This window comes from Peromyscus maniculatus, chromosome 4 (genome assembly GCF_049852395.1).
Source record: "Peromyscus maniculatus bairdii isolate BWxNUB_F1_BW_parent chromosome 4, HU_Pman_BW_mat_3.1, whole genome shotgun sequence".
Classification (NCBI taxonomy): Eukaryota; Metazoa; Chordata; class Mammalia; order Rodentia; family Cricetidae; genus Peromyscus; species Peromyscus maniculatus.
Window position 1 is genome coordinate 50,594,993 of NC_134855.1, and position 26,827 is coordinate 50,621,819.

At 42.7% G+C, this 26,827-nt stretch overlaps 1 long non-coding RNA gene across 1 annotated transcript; it reads right to left on the reverse strand.

The window, feature by feature from the left end:
* Positions 1-15,241: 15,241 nt before the first annotated feature.
* LOC143272699 (uncharacterized) lies at positions 15,242-16,947 on the reverse strand. The gene is made up of 2 exons (XR_013050318.1): positions 16,520-16,947; positions 15,242-15,302 (listed from the first exon to the last, which is right to left on the reverse strand). It is a non-coding gene; the product is annotated as an uncharacterized LOC143272699 (long non-coding RNA).
* Between the last annotated feature and the right edge of the window lie 9,880 nt (positions 16,948-26,827).

Genomic DNA, 26,827 nt, shown 5'->3' on the forward strand with positions numbered 1-26,827 from the left:
TCAAATCTTTCTCTTTATTTTTCCCTTCTCTATCCCTCACTTCCTCTGAAAAACTTACTAAGACTTGGAAAAATAGTAAAGCAACCTTTTACTCTGCATTCTTAGAGGCATACAATGGTTAGAGTTTTAAAGAAAGAATCAGCCAGGTAAAGTTCCCCCAAATGACAACTTCAGAATTAGCAAATAAGATTTTAATTGGTATTTGCTTTGTTATTTTTTTTAATAAGGACTATATGGTCCAAAGGGATTATGTTTTCAAGAGGGACACAGGAGATGTTCTTGTATGGGGGGAGAAACTGAGATAAGACAGATTTACCCAGTGTGCTAGAAGGGCGGGGTGACCTTTAGGGAAGTAAGTCTGATTCGGAGACAGACCATGTGCTGGGGCCCAAATTGATGAAACCTAGGCTCATGGGGGACCAGGGGAGACATTTCTTGGCTCTGGAGGCATCACTGGTCCAGGATGAGTGTGTGTGAGGCGGTGCCCAGCCCTCAAGTCAGCCTGTCACCTTCTCCGTGAAATGTCCTCTTAGCCCCAAGCACAAAGGCATAAGCCAAGCCCTGTGGGAAAGAAACACATACTCTGTGCAGAGCAGGATTGAACTTCCCAAGTGTACGGCCTATAGACCTCGAGATGGCCAGAAAACAAGCCAGCCTCAGATTGTCTGCAGGGACATGCCTACAAGCATGGGAGAGAATTCTCTTGCCTCCCCAGGGTCTGGGTAAGGAGAAAGTATCACTTGTTTAGAGGAATTTGACCTTAAGACTTCAGAGAAACAGAAGATGCAGGGAGGAATGCCCTTTTAGATTTTTTACTATCCGTCCTGAAAAGGGCCAAGCCAAGCCACGCTAAGGGAGCAGTAGTTTGAATTTATTTTTCTCCTGGGAATCAGCTCAGTTGCACTGTTCTTCATCATACTAAGGTCTTACCTCAGAGAAAAATATTGTGGCTCTCAAAATAGAACTTGGGGGCAAGAGAGGTTGGGGGCCTAGAAGGATTATGGTTTTAAAACTCCAAAGCCTTTTCCTTTTAAGCACAAATTCCAATTAACATTTAAAGAACACCCCAGTACAATCCTTCCAAAACCAAACCCGGAGAGACAGCCCAGTGCAGCAAGAGATATACCCGTTGGCAGTCCAAAAGGGATTAGAAGCAACCAAAGAAAAAAATCTCCGTAGTAACAAACCGCACCATCGCTTTCTCCTTCAAGCCCCAGCGAGATACTCCTAGCTGGAAAACAACGGTGTTGAAGTCAGAGAGACTGTCTGAGCTTCCATAAAACATTTCTTCCCACTTCTGCCTACGTCTATCAAGGCAGTGCTTGGACACACAAAACCTCGACACCGGCCCCCGCATCTCAGGTTTAAGGATGCCCGATATCATCTCAGAACATGTTTCTGCTTTGCTATTCTATGGCGCGCAGAGACCCGCGGCGCATCTACATAAATCAGCAGAGAAAGGATTCCATTACCAGCCACGGCCGCATCCCATTCAGTGATTGAAAACCACAGCTATGTTTTCCAATCTGCTCTCTGAGATGAAAGTGTCATCGTGTGGAATGAGATGGCATGGATTACAGTCCTGGTACCTGTATGCTTATGAGGCCCTGTGTACAGCAAGCCCGACTCTGCCCTGATTTCTAAATTGGTTTTTGAACTCCTGCCTGTGAAGCTGAAAGGCACAATGTATTTATTCAAGGAGAGCTCTGTAGAGGGGAAGCAGGTGACCCCCAGGCTCTACCATAACTTTCCCCAAACTGCCGTTCATTAAGCACGTTCCGTCTCATGAACCATGAATCATTTCAGTTTTAAGCACTTTTTTATTTCCTTTAAATTTATCTAAAACTTTATTAGATTCCTCCGGCACAGTCCTGACAGACAGCCCGCATACATTTTCAGCCTTCCCAGCGGAGAAGCATAAAACATTTAAAATCTATATTTGAGCTGACAACAGGAGCATGTTTGAATTAGAAACAGATTAGACATAATTGAAGATAAAGAGAGGGTGCAAGCAGCACTCCCACTTGGTGAAGTGGACTTTAAATTATCGGATTCATCCAGGGTACATTACCAAGAAACATTGAATTGTTATCTTTAGACAGCCTTTTCTAAGAATTTACAATTTCTCAGTTCAGTGAAGCTTAGCACCAGCTTGTTATCAGAACAAAAAACGAAAAATCACCCGGTTCAGGGCACAGAACCGACCTCACCTCAAAAAGTACACATTTCCCTCTGATAACAGACACTTCCTCGGACAGCCAAACGGAAGCTTCTTGGGCAGCCATCTTGGGTGCTTCCTCTTTCCAGGTAACTCCCAAGCAGGCTCCTGACATGCACTGTTTACCAGTAAGTTTCCCTGCCAGGCCTACATCCATCCCATAATTAAATACCACACAGGCGCGCGCGCACACACAGACAAGACACACACGCACACAAACATACAACACATGCACACACAAATACACACACATACAAACACACAACATGCACACAAAGACAACACACACACACACACATGTACACACGAATGCATGAGCGCACCCATATCTTTTTTTGCTTTGCCAAAATCCTTCTCATTAGCAGTGTAGCTGAATTCATTACACAAAGCAAATTGACAAAAATTTGATTAATGAAAGTTAAATAAATTAAGTTTGGATACAACGACATATTGTGTTTTTTGGTTTGGGTTTATTTGTTTTTATACAAAAATATCAGACTTTGGAAAGAAGAAAAAACAGATTTTTAACACAACAGGAAAAATACTTGTGCTAAGCAAGCTACTGAAGGCTGGCAAGATGGCTCATTAGATTTAAGTCTCTCGTCACCAAGGCTGCCAGCCTGAGTTGGATATAACAAGGACCTACAGGGTAGGAGAGGAGGAGCAACTCCAAATGCTGACCTCTGACCTTCACAGACACACGTGTGTGCATGCATGCACACACACACACACACACACACACACACACACACACACACACACACGTAAATAAATGTTTTGTTTTGTTTTAAGAAAGCAAGCTACTGCAAATGAACCTACCTAGATTTCTGTCCTCTTACTAAATATATTTCTACTCATTTTCAATGTAAGTTACAAGTAATCCCATGAAACATCAAATCTCCCATTTTCTGAGGAAAAAAGAAAAGAAAGAATGAGGGTGTGGCTGGATTGTAGAGCATTTGTCTAGCACGTGTCAAGCCCTGGGTTCTGTCCCAAGCACTGCAATCAATCCATCCATCAAATAAAGGAAGACATCATTTTGAAAATGCTGAGAATCCAGGTGACCACAAAGACCTCAGAAACCTTTCATAGAAGCCAAAGTTTGGATTATAGTTTTCAGCATGTTGTTACTTCCTCATTTTCTCTCCCCCTCCCTCCCTTTGTCCCTCCCTCTGCTGTGGGATGGTCTGTATGTCAAATTACTCTGATTGGTCAATAAATAAAACACTGATTGGCCAGTGGCCAGGAAGTATAGGCGGGACTAACAGAGAGGAGAAAAGAAAGAACAGGAAGGCGGAAGGAGTCACTGCCAGCCGCTGCCATGACAAGCAGCATGTGAAGATGCCGGTAAGCCACAAGCCACGTGGCAAGGTATAGATTTATGGAAATGGATTAATTTAAGCTATAAGAACAGTTAGCAAAAAGCCTGCCACGGCCACACAGTTTGTAAGCAATATAAGTCTCTGTGTTTACTTGGTTGGGTCTGAGTGGCTGTGGGACTTGGCGGGTGACAAAGATTTGTCCTGACTGTGGGCAAGGCAGGAAAACTCTAGCTACATCCCTCCCTCCCTCCCTCCCTCCTTCCCTCCCTCCCTCTTTTCTTCCCTCTCTCTCTCTTTCATCTTGCCAGAGTTAAAGGTAACTAACCTGAGGCATTTTGGAACCCTGCCTCTTGACAAACAGGAATGCCAGCACACAGTAGGTATGTAAGTGCTGTGTTGAGGACTAACCTAATGGTTGCTGGCTTCCCCACACCGTCTCCCGTTCCCTGTTAATGTGCCCAGCTCTTTGCCTAATGAACAATTTTATGCTGTTTTCTGATTTGATTTCAGTTAGTTTTGTTCTCTGAGAGAATTTTTTTTTTTAACTGGAAAAAGCTTTGAAATTAGTAATAAGATTTCAATCTGGGAAGATCTTCAGGACATGTGGGTTAGGCAATAACTGTGCCATGTACCATCTCATGCACTCATGTGCTTATACTCTGCGAGGAAAGTCCCTTTATGCTGAAATTCAGAAAGTACTTTTCAGTCATGTAGTTCTTAGAAGGCAGCCTCTTTGACTAGGAAAGAACACAGTTTGGGAGACAGATAGACTTACACTAAAATATTGTGTTTTATTATCTTATGAGCGTGGCTGTTTTGCCTGCATGTATGTCTGTACACTACCAGGTGCTTACCTGGTGCCCACAGAGCCAGAAGAGGGCATCGGGTCCCCTGCAATCAGAGTTATAGACTGTTGTAAGCCACTGTATGAGTATGAGAATCAAGCCTGGGTCTTTTGAAAGAGCAGCCAGTGCTCTTCACCTCTGAACCATCTCTCCAGTTCCTATACTGAAATATTACTTAGTGTTTGTTCTGCCTTTGACCAGCTGGGTGACCAAGGCAAATTACAGACTTCACAGTCTCCTGTCCTAGGAACATTTCTCCCTGCAGAGCTGTCTAAGATGTTTAAGTTATATATTTATTTAGTTAATGTGGATGATTGCTTTGTCTACATGTATGTATATGCACCATGTGGGCCTGGTGCCTGCAGAGGTGGGAAGAGAGTATCAGATCCCCCTGGCACTGGAATAGGGGGTGGTTCTGAGCCAAGATATGAGTGCTAGGAACCCGACCGGGGTCCTCTGCAAGAGCAGCTAGTATCCTTAAACAATGAGCCTTCCTCTCGTTCCGGTCCTTGGTCCAAATGTTTAAATGAGGTCACTCCCATTAAAAAGCTCAGCACTGTGTAAGCTCAAAGCAGCTAGATCAACTGCAAACCTTCTTGAGTTGGCACCACATGGCCAAATTAATCTGTCCTAGGGACAGCTGTAGAAACCTCCAGGGAAGCGCTGCTCCTCATACACACTTGACCAGCAAGACCAGAAGAGGCCACAGTGGGGGGTCAGAGGTCTGAGGGGATTATCAGGAAAGGAATCACAGCCTTCACTCCCCTACATGTCTACATGTCTACACAGGACACAAAGGTTGCAGAGACCAGGAATTTTCATTTGTCCTTCCTGCACACAGACTCGCCAGGAGCCTGCCAGTGCCGGAAGCATCTGAGAATGCCACTTTTAATTCAGTGCAGCTGTGCCAGCAATTCAATCCATAAATATTCTTTGGATTCCTTATTTTCTATTTTTTAATCTCCACTCTTGCATTTATGTCTTAGAATGGTTTTTGCTATTGTCGGTAAACTACTCAGTTAGGTTTTAGGGTTGCTATGGGCGTCTCTTCACCTGGTCTACCACAAGGCATTCTTTACTACACCGTCCACCCATATCTCATACACTCCCTCTCTCGTTCCTAAGCCTCTTCCTTTCTTCCATCGTTACCCTCCTCCCCTTTTGACCTCGTGATTATAACCTTCCACAGCTTTAAGTTTCTGAACCCATAGACTGTGACACTCTCCCACCTGTGTCCCCTCAGCTACTTCGCCCACTGCAGCTTTTCGGAAGTTGATCAAATCCTTATCCCAGTCCCCGCCCACCTACTTCCTCCCACCCTTGATCTTACTGACTAAAATCTGAGTATGCGCCATACTGCCCTTATTTGTTTATCTTCCAACAATTATGAAGTCAAAGGTGCCACCACTGTATAATGGTGATACTCTCAGTAGCTATGGTTGTTCTCACACTTCATGTTCTACTGAGTGACTAATGCAGAGTCTTCATCAGTCACCCTGAGTTTCCAGACTGAAGAGTCATTTTCTGAACTACTTAATTCAACCCCACCACTTCCAAGTCCCGTTTGAACATTGCAAATAATTCAACTGAAATAGTATAGCTGATTAAAAAAACAATAAGAAAACCCAAGTAATGAAATCCCAACACACTACCATAAGAAACATGTTGTGGGATAATCTTTTTGTACACTGCAAAGATGTATCATTCTGATTTGGTTTATAAAAAGCTGAATGGCCAACAGTAGGCAGGATTTCTGGGCAGAGAGGATGCTGGGAAGAAGAAGGCAGAGATGCCAGGAGATACAGTGTAAGCAAGATGGGCACTATCGAGATGAGGTAATAAAGCCACAAGGCAGAAAGTAGATTAATAGAAATGGGTTAATTTGAATTATAACAGCTAGTTAGAAACAAGCCTAAGCTATTGGCCATGCTCTCATAATTAATAATAAGACACCATGTCATTATCGGGGAGCCAATGATTCTGACAAAAAAGTCTGATTACAGAAACAAAAAAACCAAAGCAGTGTAACTCCCACAGAAATCACTAACCCGAACTAATGACCTTTCGTGAGAGTGTGTTAGATGAAACTAGGCAGGGAACTCAAAAGAATAATTGTAAGTATATTCAAAGAAGTGCGGAAGAAAATGAGCTCCTGAGAAAAACAGAAACAGCTGTCTGAAAGAAGGTGATAAAGAGGAATTCCACAAAGACATAGAAACACTGAAAAAAATCTGAAATGCTGGAAATAAAAAATATAGTAAATCAAATAAAATCTCTATAGAAAATCTCACAGGTCAAACAGATCAAGAAGACAGAATATCAGAGCTTGAAAACAAGACAGGAAATGGAATGGCCACTGAAGGACAAAACTAAAATTAAGTAGGAATTCCAAGATAAACATGACAGTCTGAAAAGACCAAATCTATAGGTTATAGACACAGAACAAGGAGAAGAATCTCATTCTAAAAGCATAGAAAACATTTCCAAATAAATCTTAACAGAAATATTCCCAGAGTCAGGAAGATAAATGCCAAACAAGATACAGGAGATGTTTAGAACACCAAGACCAGAAAATAACCTGTTTTGTCACCTATAACAAGGAAAGTATATTAAAAGTAGCAAGAAAGAAACACCAATCCACATATAAAGGCAGGTCCATCAAAACAACTGCAGATCACTCAACTGAAATTAAAAGCCAAAAGGGCTTAGAATAATCTATTTCAAGTTCTGAAAGACAACTGTCAACTTAAACTACTAAAATGGATCTTACATTAGATAGAAAGCAAATTTCAGCAAATAGAGGAAAATGAAATGATTATTTGATTGTATCTGGTCCCCATGGAATAAGAGTACCAATCACCAAGAGAAACCTTAGAATACAGACAAACTCAAGGAGAAATCAGGACCTAAGTCTTAAAAATCCATAGAGTCAAATGTAAATGGAAACACAGCATACCAAAAACCTTCGGGATCTGATGAAAACTATCTAAGAGGGACGTTTATAGCTCTCTAATAGTCTACATTAAGAAATGAGAATGATCTCTAACAAATAACTTAATGATACACCTTAGGGCCCTAGAAGAAGAAGTCAAATTCCAAGTCAGTAGCTGGGAAGAAATCATTAAGATAAGGACATAAATTATTTGAATGGGAACAACAGCAATATACATACACATATACACAAAGAATCAACAAAACAAAAAGTTGGTTCTTTGAAAGATAAGATGGACAAAACCTTAGCCAAATTAACTGAAAGAAAGATACAAATTAATAAAATTAGAGATGAAATGGAAGCCATTACAACAGATACCAAAGAAATTTAAAATATCATTAAGCCTTATCTTGAAGATACATATTGCAATAAATTAGAAATTAAAAAAAGAATGTGTTTCCATACACATACAACCCACCAAAATTGAACTGAGATGTGAGTTAAAATTTTTAAATATATCTATAACAGGTGGTGAGATTGAATCAGTAATTTAAAATATTCTAAGTTTAAAAAAAATACTGATTCAGGAGGATTCACTGGTGAATTCTAACAGGATTTTGAATAAGAATTAACAGCAATGCTTCTTAAACTACCCCATAAAATAGAAACAGAAGGAATATTCTCAAACTTTTTTATGAAGTTAGTATTACCCTGATAACAAAAGCAGATAAAGATACAAAAAAAAGAAAGGAAGAAACAAAGAAAGAAAATAAGAAGCCCTTTTTCCCTAATGAATATAGACAGAAAAATTCTCAGCAAAATACTGAGATTCAAGAACACATCAAAAAGATCGCTCACCATGATGAAATTAGGTTTATTCTATAGACGCAGGAATAGTTCAATATACACAAATCAATAAATATTAAAGATTTGACAATGGACTCAAGGACAGTGCTGTGAATGGTCTTTCTGTACATTGTGAAAATTTGCTGCTCCCATTGGTTAATGAAGAAGCTGTTTTGGCCTCTGGTAAGGCAGGATAAGAGCCAGGCGAGAAATCTCTGATACAGGAAGAAGAGGGCAGAGTCAGAGCAGACGCCGGCCTACCACCCAAGGAGCAACATGTCAGAAGACTAGTAACACCACGGCCACGTGGCAAAACACAGATTAATAGAAATGGGTTAATTTAAGGTGAAAGAGCTAGCTAACAAGCAGCCTGAGCCATAGATCAGTTTGTAATTAATATTAAACCTCTGACTGTTATTCAAGTACCAGCAGGTGGGAAAGATTTATCCGACTACAGGATGGAAATTATATGGTCACCTTGATACATCCAGAAAGGGCTTCTAGAACAATACTACATTCCTTCATGTTAAAAGTCCTGATGGGCAGGGCGGCGGTGGCACACACCTTTAATCCCAGCACTCGGGAGGCAGAGCCAGGCAGATCTCTGTGAGTTTGAGGCCAGCCTGGTCTACAGAGTGAGATCCAGGACAGGCACCAAAACTACACAGAAAAACCCTAACTCGGACGGGGGGGGGGGGGGGGGGGGAGTCCTGATGGAAGCTCATAATACAAGAAATGTATATCAATATAATGGAAGATATATGTGTGATAAATATATGGCCAACAGTATATTAAATGGGGGAAAACTCAAAACATTTCTACTAAAATCAAGACAAGGTTGTCCACGTTATACACCCTTATTCAATGTAGTACTGGAAGTCTTAGCAAGAATGATAAAGCAAAAGAAGTAAGCAAAAGAATACAGATAAGAAAGAAAGAATTCAAAGTATCTCTATTTGCAGATGACATGAGTCTATACAGAAGAGACCCTAAAGACTCTACCAGAAATCTCTTAGAAATAATAAACAATTTCAGCCAAGTGGCAGGTTACAAAACTAACATACAAAAGTCAATATCCTTCCTATGTACCAATGACAAATAAAGGAAACAATTAATTCCACTTACAATAGCTGGGGGCAGGGGCTTGGAGAACATTACCAAAAATGTAAGGATATGAAAGATTTCTACAATGAAAACTTCAGAACACCCAAACAAGATCTTAAGGAAGACACTAGAAGAGAAAACGACCTCTAATACTCACATGGATCCGAAGACTCAATACAGTGAAAATGGGCAGATTCAGTGCAGCTCCAAACAAAATTCCCGTGGCGTTCCCCACAGAATTAGAAAAAAAATACCGAAGGCTCAGGGAACAACGTGGAAGAAGGGCCAGAAAACCATGTAGGAGCTGGAGGTCAGGGAGAAGTGCTGTGAAGTGCTGTCGTGTGGACATGGCATGGCCATGCACTCTCGTGAATCCACAGAAGCTGTGGTTATCTGCCCATGTCCTGCATGCGATCAAGCCAGTCAACACTCCAGAGTGAATGGAAGGGGGATGAGGCTCTAGCCCTAGCTGAAGAGCTATTGGCCATTGACGGCTGCCAGGGAAGGGGCGTCATGTTCCAGCGGATGCCCTACACCTGTGTACATACAGGCAGGACCAACTGGATTCGGTGAGTTATGTGAAAAAAAGAAGACATTTCAACCTCCACGCAGGCAAAGATCACATTCTTGACTCCATCACAGAAAAGCATCTCCGAAAGTCAGTGGCAAGCGCAGTTTGAGTTTGTTTAGAAAAAGTTTTAACTTCTGCACAGGTATAAAAGGGAAAAGACAATACACAAGCCGATGTGAGTGTGTGTCTCAGGGGAGAGAGGTACAATAGCCACATACACAGTTATAGAGGCTTCTGAAGTTGCCTCTCACAAAGGAACATCCCCCAGAGATTTTATATGTTGTGGTAGCTCCTGGGGTGTTTTAGATAGGATTACAAGCTGATATGGTAAAACAGTAAGTCACAAGGACTGCACAAGGAAATGTAACACTGGCTCTCACATTCCCCCCCCCCCCCCCCGAGTTGTATCCTAAGTCAAAACCTTGACTCTGTGATGGGTACCTGTTTATATTGGGATCTAATAGCAATCAGCTTAATGGTACCCAGACAGGAATTATCATTTAGCTAAGGCATCAGTGATGCAAGAGCCACAGCAATTAGCAGAAGCAGAAGGATCAAGGGACCTGCAATGGCTGACATCAGAGGAGCCCCAAAATGAGAATGGGACCAGTCGTCTATTTCATCTTAGCCCACCCCAACCCCCAACTTGGCAATGTGTCTGTGAGTATAGCCAAATTACCTCTAATGATTCCCAAGTGGTTTGTATAGAAACAACAATTTTCTCTTGAGGCTATAAAATAACCTTGTTCTGCATAGAGCAGGTTAAGTGTCCTATCATATTGTAGGACTATTTCAGCTAATGAATCTACCTATTGATAGATCTGAGTCTGTTTTATTTTAGTAGGTATTTTTTTGGTAATTTTCCTTGAGGCCAGCATGAGTCCTGGTATACCAATAGGCACTATAGGTAGCCCATGTGTCCCCTGTGCCAGGGAGTTTCCTTTTGACCTAACATTCCAGCCTTTGATAGAGGATAAGGGCTATGTACTCTCCTCTGTAACTACTTCCTACTGAAATTAGGGAGCCATTGTCAGGGCCCAGGAAGGCTGAAGTGCTAGTCAAAGGCTGGGAGAGGACTCAGGGCATTCATCAGAAGTATCTGGTTTGCTGACCCAGCTGAAAAGACAGGAAGCTGTCACATCGACTGGACAGGTTTGCATCAGATTTCAGCAAAGTCCATTGCTCACGGCCATTTAGAGCAGTTTGTAGTCCACACCCAATTCCTACCTGGGGTCTGTCAGCCAAGTGGAAATCTGTTGGGACAGATATAGACTAGGGATAGAAGTTAAAGTTTAGGAACTTAAAAAAAAAAATCTTACATTTGGAGCTTCCCACTCAAGACTAGGCAATCGGCAGGGAAGCTTAGGTTGCTGGTTGACCTCACAGGAATACTTACCTGGAGTCCATTCGATCTGTGACAGGTGGGTTCAAGTCTTACGACTCCCTGAAGCTTGCATGTACTTTTTTTGGTTTAATTCACTTCCTTATACCTTTAAAACTTTCATTTCCATACCTCAAAAGACTTTCTTAGACCCTCTGTACTTAAGCTTTCATATCCTCAGATTTGACACAACTCAGAACATTTCTTTAGACCCTCAGAACATCTAAAACTTTGTATATGTATATATAAACTATAATATATACATATATAGTTCTGTTTTTGTTGTTAAAAGACAGAATTTCTCTGTGTAGCCCTGGCTATCCTGGAACTCACTATGTAGACCAGGCTGGCCTTGAATTCAGAGGTTCACTAGGCTCTGACTCTGAGTGCTGGGATTAAAGGTGTGCGCCACCACTGCCCAGCTAAAACCCTTTTTTAATCCGATCATTTACCATAAGACACAAGTGGTTGATTACTGAGAGCAGTCATTGCAATGCAAGTTTCTTGAAGTAGTGGAAAAGTAAAAAGGTATAACTGAAACCTGTTTATGCTTTAATATGAAACCTGTTAGCAAGGCAAACCTGGCAGCCTTTCTCAACAGGAGACCTAGTTGCTCTAGAAAAAAGCAAGGCCTTATTTTTACATAATGAAATGAACTAAGAGGGTAGCTGCCACCTTGGGTAAGGTATTGGGTGCCTGTTGCCACCACCAAGCTGACAAAACTACAGTTCCCAACAACACCATCAGAAATCTGAGAAAGATAAATTAAAGCAGGAAGTGTAAACCAAACCACCTCTGTATCAGTTAAAATAACAAAGACTTACCAGCTACCTGGACAATTACCCTAGTAGGGTCTCCTAGTCTTGATGGCTGCACTGGGGACAGATGTCCCACAGAAGTATCAGTCTTTGGCTACCAGGCCCAGAAGATCCAAGAGACTTTCCTGTGGAGAAGGAACTTGAGAGACTGGCCTACCTTGTCTAGGCAAAATGGGGCAATCAACTCTCCAGCGTCCTGCTTATTCACCATTTGGGCAGGGACCTGGTGGCAGGCAAGGCATGGGGTGGCTTATCCCAGTGGTTAGCAGTACCACAATCCAGATGGAGTCATCCCTTCCCCCATAATCTTCTTTGGAGACCTTCAGGTCACCACTAAGCGCTGGCATTTACGTCTGTCATGGAAAACTTTCTTCATTAAACATTTTAAATGCCATATCAACAGATCTCTGAAGGTTTTGAGGACCGTACTCTGTTAAGTACATCTGAGCTAAACAAACTTCATTTTTAGTTACTAGCTTTAGCCTTAACCTTGAAAACATATACGGGAGGCTAAATTAAGCTTGTCATTGTAAATTAATTACATTTGAACTTGGCATGGCTACAAGCCTAGTTCTGAAGAATTTGATCATTTATAAGGTGACTGAATATTAAACTGACGTTTTATTTTTTACTTATTATTTTTATTTAATTTTTTTTATTCCTTTTACATAGCAACCACAGATCCCCCTCTCATCCCTCCTCCTGCTCCTCCCCAGGATCCCCACCGACATACCCCCATCCCCTCCTCCAAAAGGTTAACCCATATGTCTTAATTATTTTTAACAGTTTACAACAAGTTTGTAGCTTTTATAAGATTAGGATTTTATAGCTTTCTCTCTGTGAAGTTTGAGCCTTAAAAGATTTGAGTTGGAGATTTAATTGAAGATCCTTTAGCATCAAAATAAACTTCAAACCATATATACAGTCCATAGGGAGACTGGCAACTTTGTACTTTTCTGGTCCTTTCATAGCACACTATTATAGAATATCAGTTTCTAATATGACTCAGCTTATCAAAATAGCTAGAGTTTAACAAAGTTAGCGAAGAGCAGGAGGCTAGACATACATTCTGAAGTCAGTCTCTGTCAGCCTGAACAGGCCTGAGGTAAAGAGACATTCCACAGACTCTTTTCCAGACTGCTTGTCCTTGTCTGGCTGAATCCTAAGACAGGAACAACCCAGTTTCTGAAGTTAGTGTTTGGGGCTCATAGCTGTGGCCCTAACTCTTTAGCCTTTTATTTATTTTTAAGACTATATATTTTAAAATTACCCAGAGCCTTATAAACTTAAATTTTTTTTTTTTTGAGACAAGGTTTCTCTCTCTATGTAGTCCTTGCTGTACTAGAATTCTCTCTGTAGCCCAGGCTGGCCTCAAACTCGCAGAGATCCACCTGCCTCTGCCTCTTGAGTGCTTTGATTAAAGGTGTGCGCCACCACATCCAGCTTTATTTAAATTTTTAATAAAATTCTAAAATTTCCTTTTAAAAAACTTTAAAGTCTCTCAACTGTGGGTTCCTACAACATCAAAAATAAAGTACCCTTTTTAAAGTGCCCTTTTTCACTTCAGGGAGGAAGCAGGGTACAGCCACAGTCTGACAAGGTAGAACCCCAAGTCCAACAGTGCAAGCTACTCCATGCTCAGCGTCTGGGATTCACTCCCAGTGCTCTGGGCATCCCCAGGGGTTCGGGTCACCTCTCTGTCCCTGCCCTCAGCAGCACACACAGCCTATCTTCTAGGCTCCAGCTGGCTCAGTTTCATCATGCCCGTTATGTCTGGTGGCCATCACATGGCACCGGCATCCTCAAATCTGCTAGGGTTTGTCTCCTGGACTCTCTTTAGAAACTCCAGCCAGCCCTGCCACGCAGTGCCAAGCCTCAGCCGCTCTGCGTGACTCCTTTGTGCCTTCAAAACCGATCCCTTCTGGGTGACTCTCACATGACAAGGTTTGATTGTCAGCACAAGGTACGTTCTTGTATCTAAACACACAGAGGTGCAGCTTCAATACCTTATTAAACAAGCATTGTTTTTTAATCCTATCTTTCATGAACTTTGTTTTTATGATTGTCTTCAGGACAAGAATTATCACACAAAAATCCATCCTAACCCAAAATATCCTGGAGACCTGTTGTTGCCTCCTTGGTTGGATTATACGATACGGTCACCTCTCACAAAGATGGCGGTAAAGTTACATGACATCCACCCTCTCCGGACCTAACAAGGGCAGCTGCCAGGTGCATGGCTGCCTCTGTCCTGACGGGGTCAGCAACAAAGATGGCAGTAAGCCACGTGTGACTTACATCCCAAGATGGCATCACACCACATGGTTCCTTTAAGATTACCTATGTGTAGATTTTTAACTACCACCCCTCTGTGCTACGAGTTTTAAATTAACTTTTTTGTTACATATTTTACAGATTTTTAACTGTATCCAATAAACTTACAAATCTTGAGGTATAGAAAATTCACCTAATAGTGTTACAAATCTTGAGATAAGGTTTATATCTTAGCAAAAGTTGTATGCAGTTAAATGAAACCAGTAGTCTAATTTTTTTTCTAAATCTGTTTTGTTTTGCTCTCTAATCCCGGTCATAAAGTCAGGTAGCCTGCCTAACCCGGGAGAGTTAGAGGTTAAACGACTATGCGTGGGTCTAGAGGAGGAAGAGCCATAACCCAACTCCAGAGCCAGCTTTTCAATAAAGTAGAACAGCATAAAACAATTTTAGTGTTATACACACCCAAAAGACATTGGATTCCTGCTAAACTGAATGCAGCCACCAGAAAACCCAGAGATAAATTCTGAGCCCTGGCCATGAAAGCATCCAGAGCAAGCAACATTAGTGGTGGTGGCTGGCAGCTGGCAGAGAGAGCAGAAACAAAACCAACAAACACAAAACACAGGAAGCTCACACGCTCAAAGGAGAGCCGTCAGAAACAAAACATGAAATGGCCACCGTCATTCATACAGTCCACTGAACCTGACCCATGTCTGTCACATGTTTGCAACAAAAATTATGAATACACGAGAAAACATAGCCCATCTGCCCACACAAAACAGACAAAACTTTCCAAACAACTAGAACCAGGTGAGTGGGTGAAGACTCGCTTTTTGCCCCAGACAGGAGAGTATTGGGTACTGTTGAATCCCTCCAGTCCCAGATTGGGATCCCAACAGAACAGATGTCATAGAAAATGACCATGACTTACCAAGAAAGGCCTCAATAGATGCTTGCAGCCTTTCTCAGCATGGCAGTTCACTCCGATAGTCTGCAAAGCCAAAAGCACACCTCGGAACCTTGGAATGTCTCAAGGCGTGTACCTCCTGAGGTGGCCCTTCAGCCACTGGGCCCCAAAGTAAAGGTCTGGCTTTACAATTTGGGTAGGTAGTCTGATCTCACCGAGGCCTCCAGAAAATGTTAATCCCACAAGATGAGAATACCCACAAGGCTACATTCTTCCTGCCTTTGTCCAATCAGGGGCAAGCATACCTCCTGACATACTTCCTGCCTTCGTCCAATCAGGGGCAAGCATACCTCCTGACATACTTCCTGCCTATGTACCTCCGGTCTATGTGTGATCAAGCACATCCTGTGCAGCTGGGGCAACCAAGCTTGTTTACGGAAGTGAAAACACTTAGCTTGTTATCTTACATGAACAACAGCCCCCAGTATTCCAGGAAGTTATCTATTTTTGGGCAAGAGGGGCTTACAGATTAGAGGCATTTTTGTTTTATGGATCTCTTAATCATAGTAACTTAAACTTAAAACATAACTTTAGCCATCACACTGCTTACTGGCTTGCATGCATGGCTTGCTCAGCCTGCTTTCTTATAGAACCCAGGATCGTCATCCAAGGGATAGTACCACCCACAACAGGCTGAGCCCTCCCACATCAATCACTAATTAAGAAAATGCCCTACAGACTTGCCTGCAGCCAGATCTTATGGAGGCATTTTCTCAATTGAGATTCTCATCTTTCAAATGACTATAGCCTGTGTTAAATTGACATAAAACTAGCCAGCACAAACACATTCTTTTTATGTAAATGAAGTTTATACTTTTGTTTGTAAGATTCCCAGGAAAAAAAAAATCACAGAAATTACACCTGGAAAGGAAGACGTCCCCAGAGATGATATACATGGAAGCCTTAGACATGGCTTATTACTTTTTTAACACTCTTGTTGATAAAGGGGGAAAGCAAGGTGAAGGGGACTTCTCAACTGTGACTGCTTTCTCACCTCATATGAGGTAAGCAACATCAGGAGCCAGAGTGTTGGTCAATCAATGGCCACTAAAATCCCACCTCCATTATCTCATGAGTGCATTTCACGGACAACGGAAGGCTGAGTTGCAGAACGTGTTTTATTATAGGTGAGCAGTTAAGAAAAATTCCCAAGGAGCTGTGACTCTAGGAGTTAAGAAGGCTTTCCTGGGTTGGGGCATGGGGTTAAGGCGAGCTGGTTGGTCAGTGGTCAAGCACCTTGCCTTCTCAGCATCTGCACTGGAGTTCCAGACTCATCTTCCAGAGGTCCGACCAGACACTGCTTCCAGGCAGCCACACTCATTAAAGCTGCTGTGTAAAGGAAAAGAAAGATTGCAAACAAGAAACCAGAAAACAAACCACTGCCTCTAAATATTTTGGTCTATCAGGCCTCCAGCCAGGCCTTAGCAGCCAACAGAACCAGGGACATTCGTGGCTTCCAGCCAAGACAGGACTAGTTGTCAAAGACAAGAAACAGAATTGCTCGTTTTCAAGGTCCCAGTCCCTAAACTCCCCAACCAGTTCCTTTCTCCTGTTCCTAAATTTGAAATGTCTCCATATAAAAGAAACTATGTCTCTCAGTAGGCAGACTTCACAGCGAATTTTCTTGATTGTACTGGAACTTTTGTCTCTTCGGCTCGTAAGACGTCAGTCAGACTCCAGAGCAAAGGCTCCTCCCCCTGCCCATGACTCCTTAGGTTTCCCTACTTTCTATTGCCAGGATGCTGGAGCTACATAAAGTCCTAGTCCTAGAAAAAAAAACAAAAATTGCTTTGTTCTCTGTAAAAAATATATATATATATCATTTTAATGACTCTTCCCTCAGCCCAGAAAAATACATATGTTCTCGCCAAATATATTATTTAGCCCGCTAGACTTACAGATTTGTGTGTTTAATCACACCCCAATGCAAACAAGTTTTTCCATTTTGCAGGTCATCCTGTCACCTTTTCTCATTACCATGCAGATCCAAGTCTTCCTCACTCTCGCCAAATGTTAACCCATCTCAAAGTCACACTTGGAGGTGAATGCGGCAATTTCAAATGCCAAGTAAGCTTCCTCAATTTCACAGCCAACTCCACGTGACTGAAATAGGGACGGACTCTGTCTTTCTTGTGTCATATTCCCCCATCAGATATGAAACAAAAAATTATTTCGAATTCTGAAGCAAGGAGCGTGTGTGCGTGTACGTGTGTGCATGCGTGTGTGTGCGCGTGTGTGTATGTGTGTGTGTGTGTGTGTGTGTGTGTGTGTGTGTGTGTGTGTAATGAGGGTAGCAAGGAGGACAAGAGGAGAAGGGAAGGGGGAAAAGGACAAAGAGGAGGAGGGATCCCCTCTGAGAGCAATCGGAGCCCCCAGAATCCCAAGAGCTTACAGGCCAGCCAGTCTAGCATAAATCAAAGAGTTCCAGGCCAGTGGGAGACTATTTCAAAAAAACAGAGTGGAGAGCAAGAGAAGAGACACACAACGTCCACTTCTAGCCTCCAAACACACAAGCATAGGTGCACACACTGCACACACACACACACACACACACACACACCACAAGTTTGTGTGCGTAGTGGTACACACTTATATTCCCACAACTTGGAGGAAACAGAGGCAGGAATCTGAGATCAGTGTGGCCTTCATGGGAAACCCTGTCTCAAATTATTTAATGACTTTCCTAAATTGGACTAGTTTTATAACACTTTGGATTTTGTCTGTTGACCTGATTGCTTTAACGAGACATGACATGTAATGAGCTGCACTTGGTTAGATGTGCGATTCACGTTTCCATGCATGTGTATGCATATATAGACCTATGCATGTGTACACCTACGGAACCATTACCACAGCCAGAGCCACAGACAAACCCGCTCCCCAAATGTTTCCCCGTGCCTCTTTATTCGGCTGGATTTTAATCCAAGGAGAATGAGGGGAGCAGCAAGCTCTTTTCTGCCTTCCCCGCATCAGAAAGTCAAATTGCTGAGAAATCCATTTCTGAGCCTTATTGGACTTTTATTTGGACAAGTTGAATAAATACGTGCAATTTGTTGACAATACATTCACAAATGAGGGTACAAGAAATCTGTCTTTAAATTGCATCTTCAGAGAAAATATTTCCATAGTAAACTCTATTTGTCCCAGGAAGTATTAGGCTACTTGAAAGGCTGAAATTGAAAAGTAAGCAATCACACTTTGTAAGGTCCCCAGTTTTCCTCTCTTTCAGGTAGAGAATTCTCTGAAGCTAAACAAGAGATTCCTGATATAAGGGCCGCAGCTTCTCACCCTCTGCCGGCCTGCACAGTGAAAACAAAGCCCTGGCCTCACTTTTCATTTTACCACATCTTATAACCAGCGAGTAATTAAATGTTACTTCAGAATTTCTTGATACAAATATTGATGTTCCAGATAAAACCATGTCAACAGCATTCTGAATATGTGCTATGAAGGCCTTCCCTTTTGTGGTCCCCTTCAGCTGGAATCCTGGGTCTGCAGGGCTGTTGCTGACTCCCCCTGAGCACCCCACAGTATGAGAAGAACATCTCCAGACTCAGTTTCCCCATCTAGAAAGTGGGATTCATCAAATTGGATCACCATGAAGATAACAGGTACCACTTAGTGCCAACTGCCATTATAATGTGAGACTTGTTGTTTCTGGTCATGCTATAGGCTAGAAGTGAGAGGCGAAAGCTTTTGATTTCAGTGATGCTAGAGGAAGCCTTACCATCACCACTATCCAGTGGAGCCAGCCTTCAGTGTGGGGTACCTGGATATCACCTATGACCAGTCAATAAACGCCTCTGTCGGCAGAAGAAAAGAAAGTGATACTCACCCACCAGAGTGGGATATCCCTTCAAAAACTCAGCTTTCTAGGAATGGTAATGTAGCTCAGCTGGTAGAGGACATGCTTAATAAACACGAGGCCCTCGATTCAGTTGCCAGCATCACGTGAACTGGGCATGGTAACACAATCCCACAATCCCTGCACTGGGAAGTGAAGACATGAAGATCTGAAGTTCAAAGTCATCCTCAACTACATACTGAGTTCAAGGCCGTCCTGAGACATGTGAGACCCTGCCTCAAAACAGTGAAAGGCCAGCTCCCTGAGGGTTCCAGAAGCCAGCTGTGGATGAAGCCACCCACCCATGGGGGGGGGCCCTCTGTGATCCTACAAGCTAAAAAGCAGAGTAGAACCAAATTTACAGTGCTCCCCATGGGGTCTAGGACAGATCAGCCCAACAAAATAGAAGGTTCTCTTTGAAACAGGTTTCTTGAAGTGCTTTTTTACATTTTATAACTAACTATACGCCTAAAAAAAGTGCCCGTCTGGGGTTAGACAGTTTGTCCTAAGGAAATGATCCAAAAGACAACATACAAATCAGCATCTGTAAGAAGGTAACTGCATTTTAACTACCCTCAGGCATTCAGAGAGGGTCACCCAAAGGCCTCCCTTCCAAAAATACTGACTGTAATCACCCTCACTTTTGTCTCATCCCTCACACCTAGCCGTCTGAAAACCATGTTTACTCTGCTATCATTTTGTTAAATTGGGACATTGTCAGGTGGAAACCCTAACACCTGATTAACATGTTAACTGCATTCATTGCATGCCTTCGATAAGGGATTTGATAACAGCATATGTCATAATTATATTGTGGAATGCAATAGCATGTTCCAGTGAGCCACACATAATTATATTAAAGCAGTATTTATGGCAATTATATCATTTGTTGAATTGTTGTAATTTCATTAAGTATAGGCGCCTGTAATGGATTAAATTCAGAAACGCTGAAGTTTTACAGTGGATCTCCTTGAAAAGTGTTCACGAGAGATGGGACTCGTGATGTTCCCAGGAGTCCCAATTAGGGACTAAACACAATAGGAAATTAGATGCAATTCTCCCTGCAAATTCTCTTGGGTTCATCCCCACCCCCAGCCCTAAACTCACCCCAAACCCCACCCCCAGCCCAACTCCAACTGAGAACCTTTCCTTTTGACAAGCATCATTCACTCACCCCCATTTCCCCAGGCCTAGACCCCCCACTTCCCAAGCACCCTCAATGCCTGTCTGCCATGATTTCCATTGAAGAGACTCCATCTCGCTCTCTCAGAGCCCACAGCACTGAACGTGAGGGTTTTGTTGTTGTTGCTTTGTTTGCTCTTGCTGTGGCAGACAGTGTCTTGCTAGATAGCGCTGGCTGGCCTGGCACTCACTCTGTAGCCCCGGCTAGCCTTAAACTCCTGGTAGTCCTCTGCCTCAGGATTTAACAGGTGCTGGAATTAACAGGTGTGAGTCACTGTGTCCAGCTTATAATCGTTTGTTTTTCAGGTAGGGTCCTAGCAGGGAAAACAAAGTTATGGCCTTTGAAAAAGCAAAGGGCAGTGAAGAGTCAGTCCCAGGCCCCACTATACACCTACTGAGCCAGAATCCATCTTTGAACTCGATGCACAAGGGATTGCTTACCCTGCACTTGACTAAGAACTTCAGGTGAATACCTGGAGTGTGCAAGTTTGGGATGCCCAGAGGCCAACTTGGTCTACAGTCTGGCTGTTTTTTCTTATGAGGAAATCAAGCCCCTAAGGTTGTGTAGCTGGTAGTTAGCAAAGCGTGCTAGATCGCGGCGGCTTCTCATCCTGCTACTGGCTATTGTGGTCAACCAGAAGCTTCAGATGAGCACCAAACCGCCTTAAACACGTGAGGGCTTTCAAGCCACGCAACAGCCCACCTGGGAGGTTGTAAAGCAGTCAACAATGCTTTTTAATTCCTCTATTTGTCTGGTTTTCAGACAAAGTCTCACTCTGATTCTGGCTAGCCTGGTAGTCAAGGCATCCTCCTGCCTCAGACTCCTGAATGCTGGGATTATAGATCTGCATCACAAGGCCCATCAAAAGCAAGCAGTTGGTGTTGTATGATATTTTGTTTGTGTCCTGACAAATAAAGCTTGCCTGGAAACCAGGGGGTGGAGCTAGCCACTAGTTAACCATAGAGGCCAGCCAGTGGTGGCACATACCTTTAACGCCAGCACTTGGGAGGATGAAGCAGGAAGATCAGGAGTTCAAGGCCACCCTGGGCTACACGAGATTGAACCAGTCTAAAAGAGAAACAGAGCTGGGCAGAGGTAGTGCACGCCTTAATCCCAGCACTAGGGAGGTGGAGACAGGAATATAAGGTGGATGGAGACAGGATCTCTCCCCCATGCAGTCTGAGGATTCGTGGGGACAGGATCCTCCCACCCCCATCAGGTCTGAGGTTTTTGTAGAGGTAAGAAATCTCTGGTGGCTGGCTGTTCTGATCTTTCAGTTTTCACCCTCAATAGCTGACTCCAGGTTTTTATTGTTAAGACTAATTAGGATCATGCTTCAAGTTGGTACACATAATAGGAAGGGGGAGGGGAACACTGGGGTATGGTGGTATTTTATTTGTACTGAAATGTGATTTTCATTGTATGTTAATAAATAAAGTTGCCCAGGGGTCAGAGCTATTAGAGCCATAGCAAGACCGTCATGGCGGCGGCGCACGCCTTTAATCCCAGCACTTGGTAGAAGAGCTAGGTAGATCTCTGTGTGTTCAGAGATACAGCCAGCATTGGAGACATATGCCTTTAAGACCTGGAGGGCAGTACTTACAGGCAGTGATGAGGCAGTCATGTATTTGGGTTTATAACCAATGAGAAGGCAGAACAGAAAGACTATTTAAAGACAGACACACAGGAAGTAGCTCTCTCTTTAGGGAAGTTAGGAGCACTGCGGGAGGTAAGATTTTAGCTCTGAGCTCTGACCTCTCGGCTTTCTCTTTTACATTGTTTCTGTGTTTCTTATTTTAATAAGACGGTTGGATACATCTACACTGGGGTCTTAAGGTTTATTTAAACAGGGATGGGAGTGAGAGGACAGGGAAGAAGATAGATGGGGGCAAGTTAGCCAAAACTAAAGCTGTGTGAGAAACTTATATGGAAACCCACTACTTCTTAAGTGTAAAAATATAATTTTTTAAAAGGAGTTTGAACCAGGGTACCCCACATGGCAGACTGTGTTATTCAATGAAACGCGCAGTGCCAGTGAGATACCTCAATGTAAGTTATTTGAGGCCCAAGAGTCCCTCGAAACAACACAGGCCATTGCCATTGGTCTTGTTTTCCCACCTGGATGGTAAGAACTAGATGGTGAGGACTTATTGCAGAAAACGCAATACACTTCGGTTACAGGACAGAGAGAAATCCAGCTGAAGCTGACCTGAAAACTTCCTCCCTGCTTGCTAGCCTTCATAGTGCTAAAACATGCCATGAAGACAGTAGAGAACAGAAGCCACCAACAACCAGCAACAAACCCTGCATTCTATAACTAATCTGCCAGGCAAGATGTGCCCATGGTATGATGGCATGACTATTATTGGAGTGACTGATTACTTCCTGCTCCATAGGAGGGAACTCACGCCTCTTACTATAAGCCTGGGCAAAAGCCCATGGCTCTGGAGGTTATGGGCTCTCCTGGGGAGCCTACTACTGTTGTCTTACTAAATAAACATGTTGTCACGCTGCCTTCAGAATAGTTATGTTTACACCCATAGATGAGTGCTGCTCTCAGCCCTGGACAGAGATGCTTCTCTCCATAGCAGGCAACAGTTAATGCAGAGGCTCATAACTGGTCAGGTACCAAGAATTAGTGACTAGTGAGTGCTCAAGCCCTAAATGGGACATCTGTATCAACTCTGCATTGTGGAAGATGGAAGGACTGGACGGAGGATGAGGAGGGGTACATTGTGTCATGTCCAAGCTCTGAAGCCAAGGCAGGAGGGTTGTGGTGATGCAGAAAATTAAAGAATGCAGAGGCGTATAGGCAGGTGAGACAAACTTTATTCACTTGGGATAAAGGTTCTCGGCCAAGGACATGCTTACACAGAATCATACAAATGCAAATTTGTCAGAAATGATTATATGACAAATTACATCCTAGTCATATTTATTGCTAACTTGTGGTTCCCCCAGATATTCAATAGCCACCATCATAACTGTCTTATTCTAGGAATCTACATCAGCACCATGTTGCCTCCACTTTTCTATGGCCCTTTGGGTATTTATTCCCTCGTTGTGAAATGCTGTCTTCTGGATGTGACATGGCCATCTGTGCTCAAGAACTCATGTAGCTAGGATTCCCTGCACCTGGTCAAGCCATCAAGTTCAGTCAACATTCCAACATTCCAGCTCTAACTGGACTCAGTGGGTGTGGTAGTTGGAATGTAATTGGCCCCTAAGAGCTCAGGGGGAATGGCACTATTAGAAGGTCTGGAGTTTGTATGGCCTTGTTGGAGGAAGTGTGTCACTGTGGGAGTGGACTTTGAGGTCTCCTATGCTCAGTGTAGAGACAGACCACTTCCTGTTGCCTGCAGATCAAGATGTGGAAATCTCAGCTCCTTCTCCAGCACCATGTCTGCCTGCACACTGCCATGTTCCACAATGATGATAATGGACTAAACCTCTGAAACTGTAAGCCACCCCAATTAAATGTTTTCCTTTATAAGAGTTGTCACGGTCATTGCGTCTCTTCATAGCAATAGAAACCCTAACTAAGACAGTGAGTTACAAAAAATAAAGGAATTGGGGTTGTTGTTGGGATGGGTATGATCAAAAATTATTTACATTATGAAATTGTCAAAGGATAAGTAATAGATATTATATTTCAAAAGGCTGTTAGAATACCAGGCTGTGTTACATTGAAGATTCCTTTCTTTACTTTCAGGGTCTGATCTGCCTGCTTAGCCTCAAGGGCTTCCTAGTTCCTTTCCCCAGTAGGAGATTTCTTACCTCTGCTCATTCCCACCAGCTCTTGCTTTCCACAGAATTTTGTATATGCCCTTGAACTTCTGAGTCATCACCTGGCTGAGGTCTAGCTGATTGTTGCAGTTCCCACTCAATTGCAGAATTCCATCTCAGGACCAGTGGACCCTCATCCACTCATCCCTCTCCCAGAGGTACAGGGACCCTGGAGAGATGGAGCTCTGTCTGCATTTAAGGAAAATTCCACTCCATTTGTCTTCTTAGTCCATTCTGGATACTAACACAATCATTTGCCAGGTGGTATAGAAACATAGGAATTTGTTTCATATAATCCTGGAGGCTGAGGAGTCCATGTCCTGGGTGTTAGTAGATTTACTATCTAGAGAGCACTCACTTCCTAGCCCATAGGTAGTACCTTCTCACTGTTTCCTCACATAGTAGAGGAATAGTGTCTCCATTACAATGGCACTAATCTCATCCATGGAAGGTTCCATCAAAGGACCTAGTCACCTCCCAAAAGCATCACTAGGGAGATAAATTTTGTGGGAGACATAAACATTTCAGTCATTTCATCTTCCATGATGCTCTGGCAATTTCTCCTCACACTGAATTTCCATGCAGGAACTCCTGAAATCAATCCAAAAAATGTATGCTCTTGTTCTCCCTTACTGTCCTGGCTCCTTTGGTAAAACTACTGTTGTTCAATGACTCACGGTTTCACATCTTCTGCCTTTCTCCTGACCCCAAGTCTCCATTACAGTCCCTGTCCTGCTGTACCAAATTCATTCACGTATTTTAAATGAGTAATTGAGAACTACCAACATTGGGGCATCATAATTCTACTTGTTATGTATGCAGCATCTGCTCAAATGAATCCAAAAAAAAGCATATTTAAGAAGAAAACGAGAATAATAACAAAAATAAACTGAGCTTTTCCCAACAATGTTTACAGTCAAGAATTAAGTTCCTGGGCCAGCAAGATGGCTCAGAAGGTAAAGGGAGCCCCCATGAATACTGTGGTGTGTGTCAAGCACACACATGTACACACATACAGAAACACACATAAATAAATGTGTTTAAAAAATACAGATTACATTCAGAAAAGAAAAAGAGTTCCTAAATAATCCATGAGCTTCCTCCATTCTATATCTACCACTGACTCCCACCATCCTCTGGATATTCTCCTCTGAGTAAATATTTAATTGAATGTAATATATAGGGCACAATTCTTGACATCAAACAAAGTGGGAAAATAGAGTGGGAGTTAGAGGGGCCAATGAAGCTAGCTTAAAATGCCTTACACATTCTTATAATGTTCTAAGGAGATCTCCAGGTTCCCCACAACAATTCCCAACCACGAACTATTTTGCTTTCTCTCTGGAGTTCAAATGCTCTCTGCCACAGCTCAGATGCAAATCTTAAAATTGTGTTCTTAAATTCTGTATTCTAATTGACCTTGAGCATAAATCAAGGGTCTTCCTTGTGTTGTGATTCATGCAGTAAGGTATGCACACAGATAAACTATGGAATAGTCAAGCAGATCACTTAGAATCATGGAGACCTATAGCAGCCACTTAGCTGAGTTAAATGTTATCTGTATGGGATGTGCATCCGGTGAAGCTTTCTGGGATGGGGGAGAGACCACGCGGCAGCAGATCGATGTATTCATCCTTGGCCCTTCCTGAGAAGTACCCACTGCTCCAAAGATAGCAGTTCTTCTCCAGAGACACCTCTAGCTTCGGACAGCAAATCTTAGCTACTTCAGCTCTGGATTCAAAAGTGTTTCCTGTTCAGAGCTGGGCTCAACCATATCTGTAATCTTAACATCTTCCCTTGAACAGGCCCAGGCCCCCACCAGGTGAGTCTTCCTCAACTACAGTGGCCCTGGAAGCGATCCTTCTGCATTCATGAGAGTTAAGAGGTCTTTGAACTTCACTTACTGATCACTTCCAAAAGAAAGCAATGCATTTAAAAGGGATGGGAGCAGATAGACAGTTCAGAGCTTCAGAGCACTGGCTGCTCTTCTAGAGAACCTGGGTTCAATTTCCAGCACCCACATGGTTGCTCACAACCATCTGTAATCCCAGCCCCAGTGGATCTGATGGCCTCTTCTGGCCTCCGTAGGCATTATTTGCACATGGTGCACAAATACACATGCAGGCAAAACACCCATACAAATAATAATAATAATAACAATGATAATAATAATATAAAAGGAATGGGAATGCAGCTATTATTAGAAAGGGATACCAGCCAAACTGGCCAACCAAGTCATTTTCACTTAATTCCATTAAAAACAATTTTAATAGAGTTTTAGCTGGGACTGGTGGCACACACCTGTATTTTCAGCACTTAGAAGGCTGAGGCAGGAAGGACATGAGTTCAAAGCTAGCCTGGTACACATAATAAGAACCTGACTCAAAAAGGGTTTTAAATGAAAAGTTTCTAGATGTCCATTTCTCATTGAATATATATATAAATTCTATCTGACAAAGAAATGAAGAGGGCATAAAGCAAGCGGAAGAGCAGGAATTCTGTAATTCTTTCCACTCAGCCCCATTCATCTGTAAGAGACCCCCAAAATGAGATTTTGAACATTTTGTTTAACTTGGTAAGTTTTCTCTGACTTTATTTTACTGACTACCTCCATTGTGCATTCATTTCTAACTTCTGGTTTGTTTGTTTAAGTCTTGTAAGCATATCCTGATTGGCTGCAAAGATGACTGTCTAATTATCATACTTAGGCCCTGTGAGGAAGTGCCCTCAGATTAA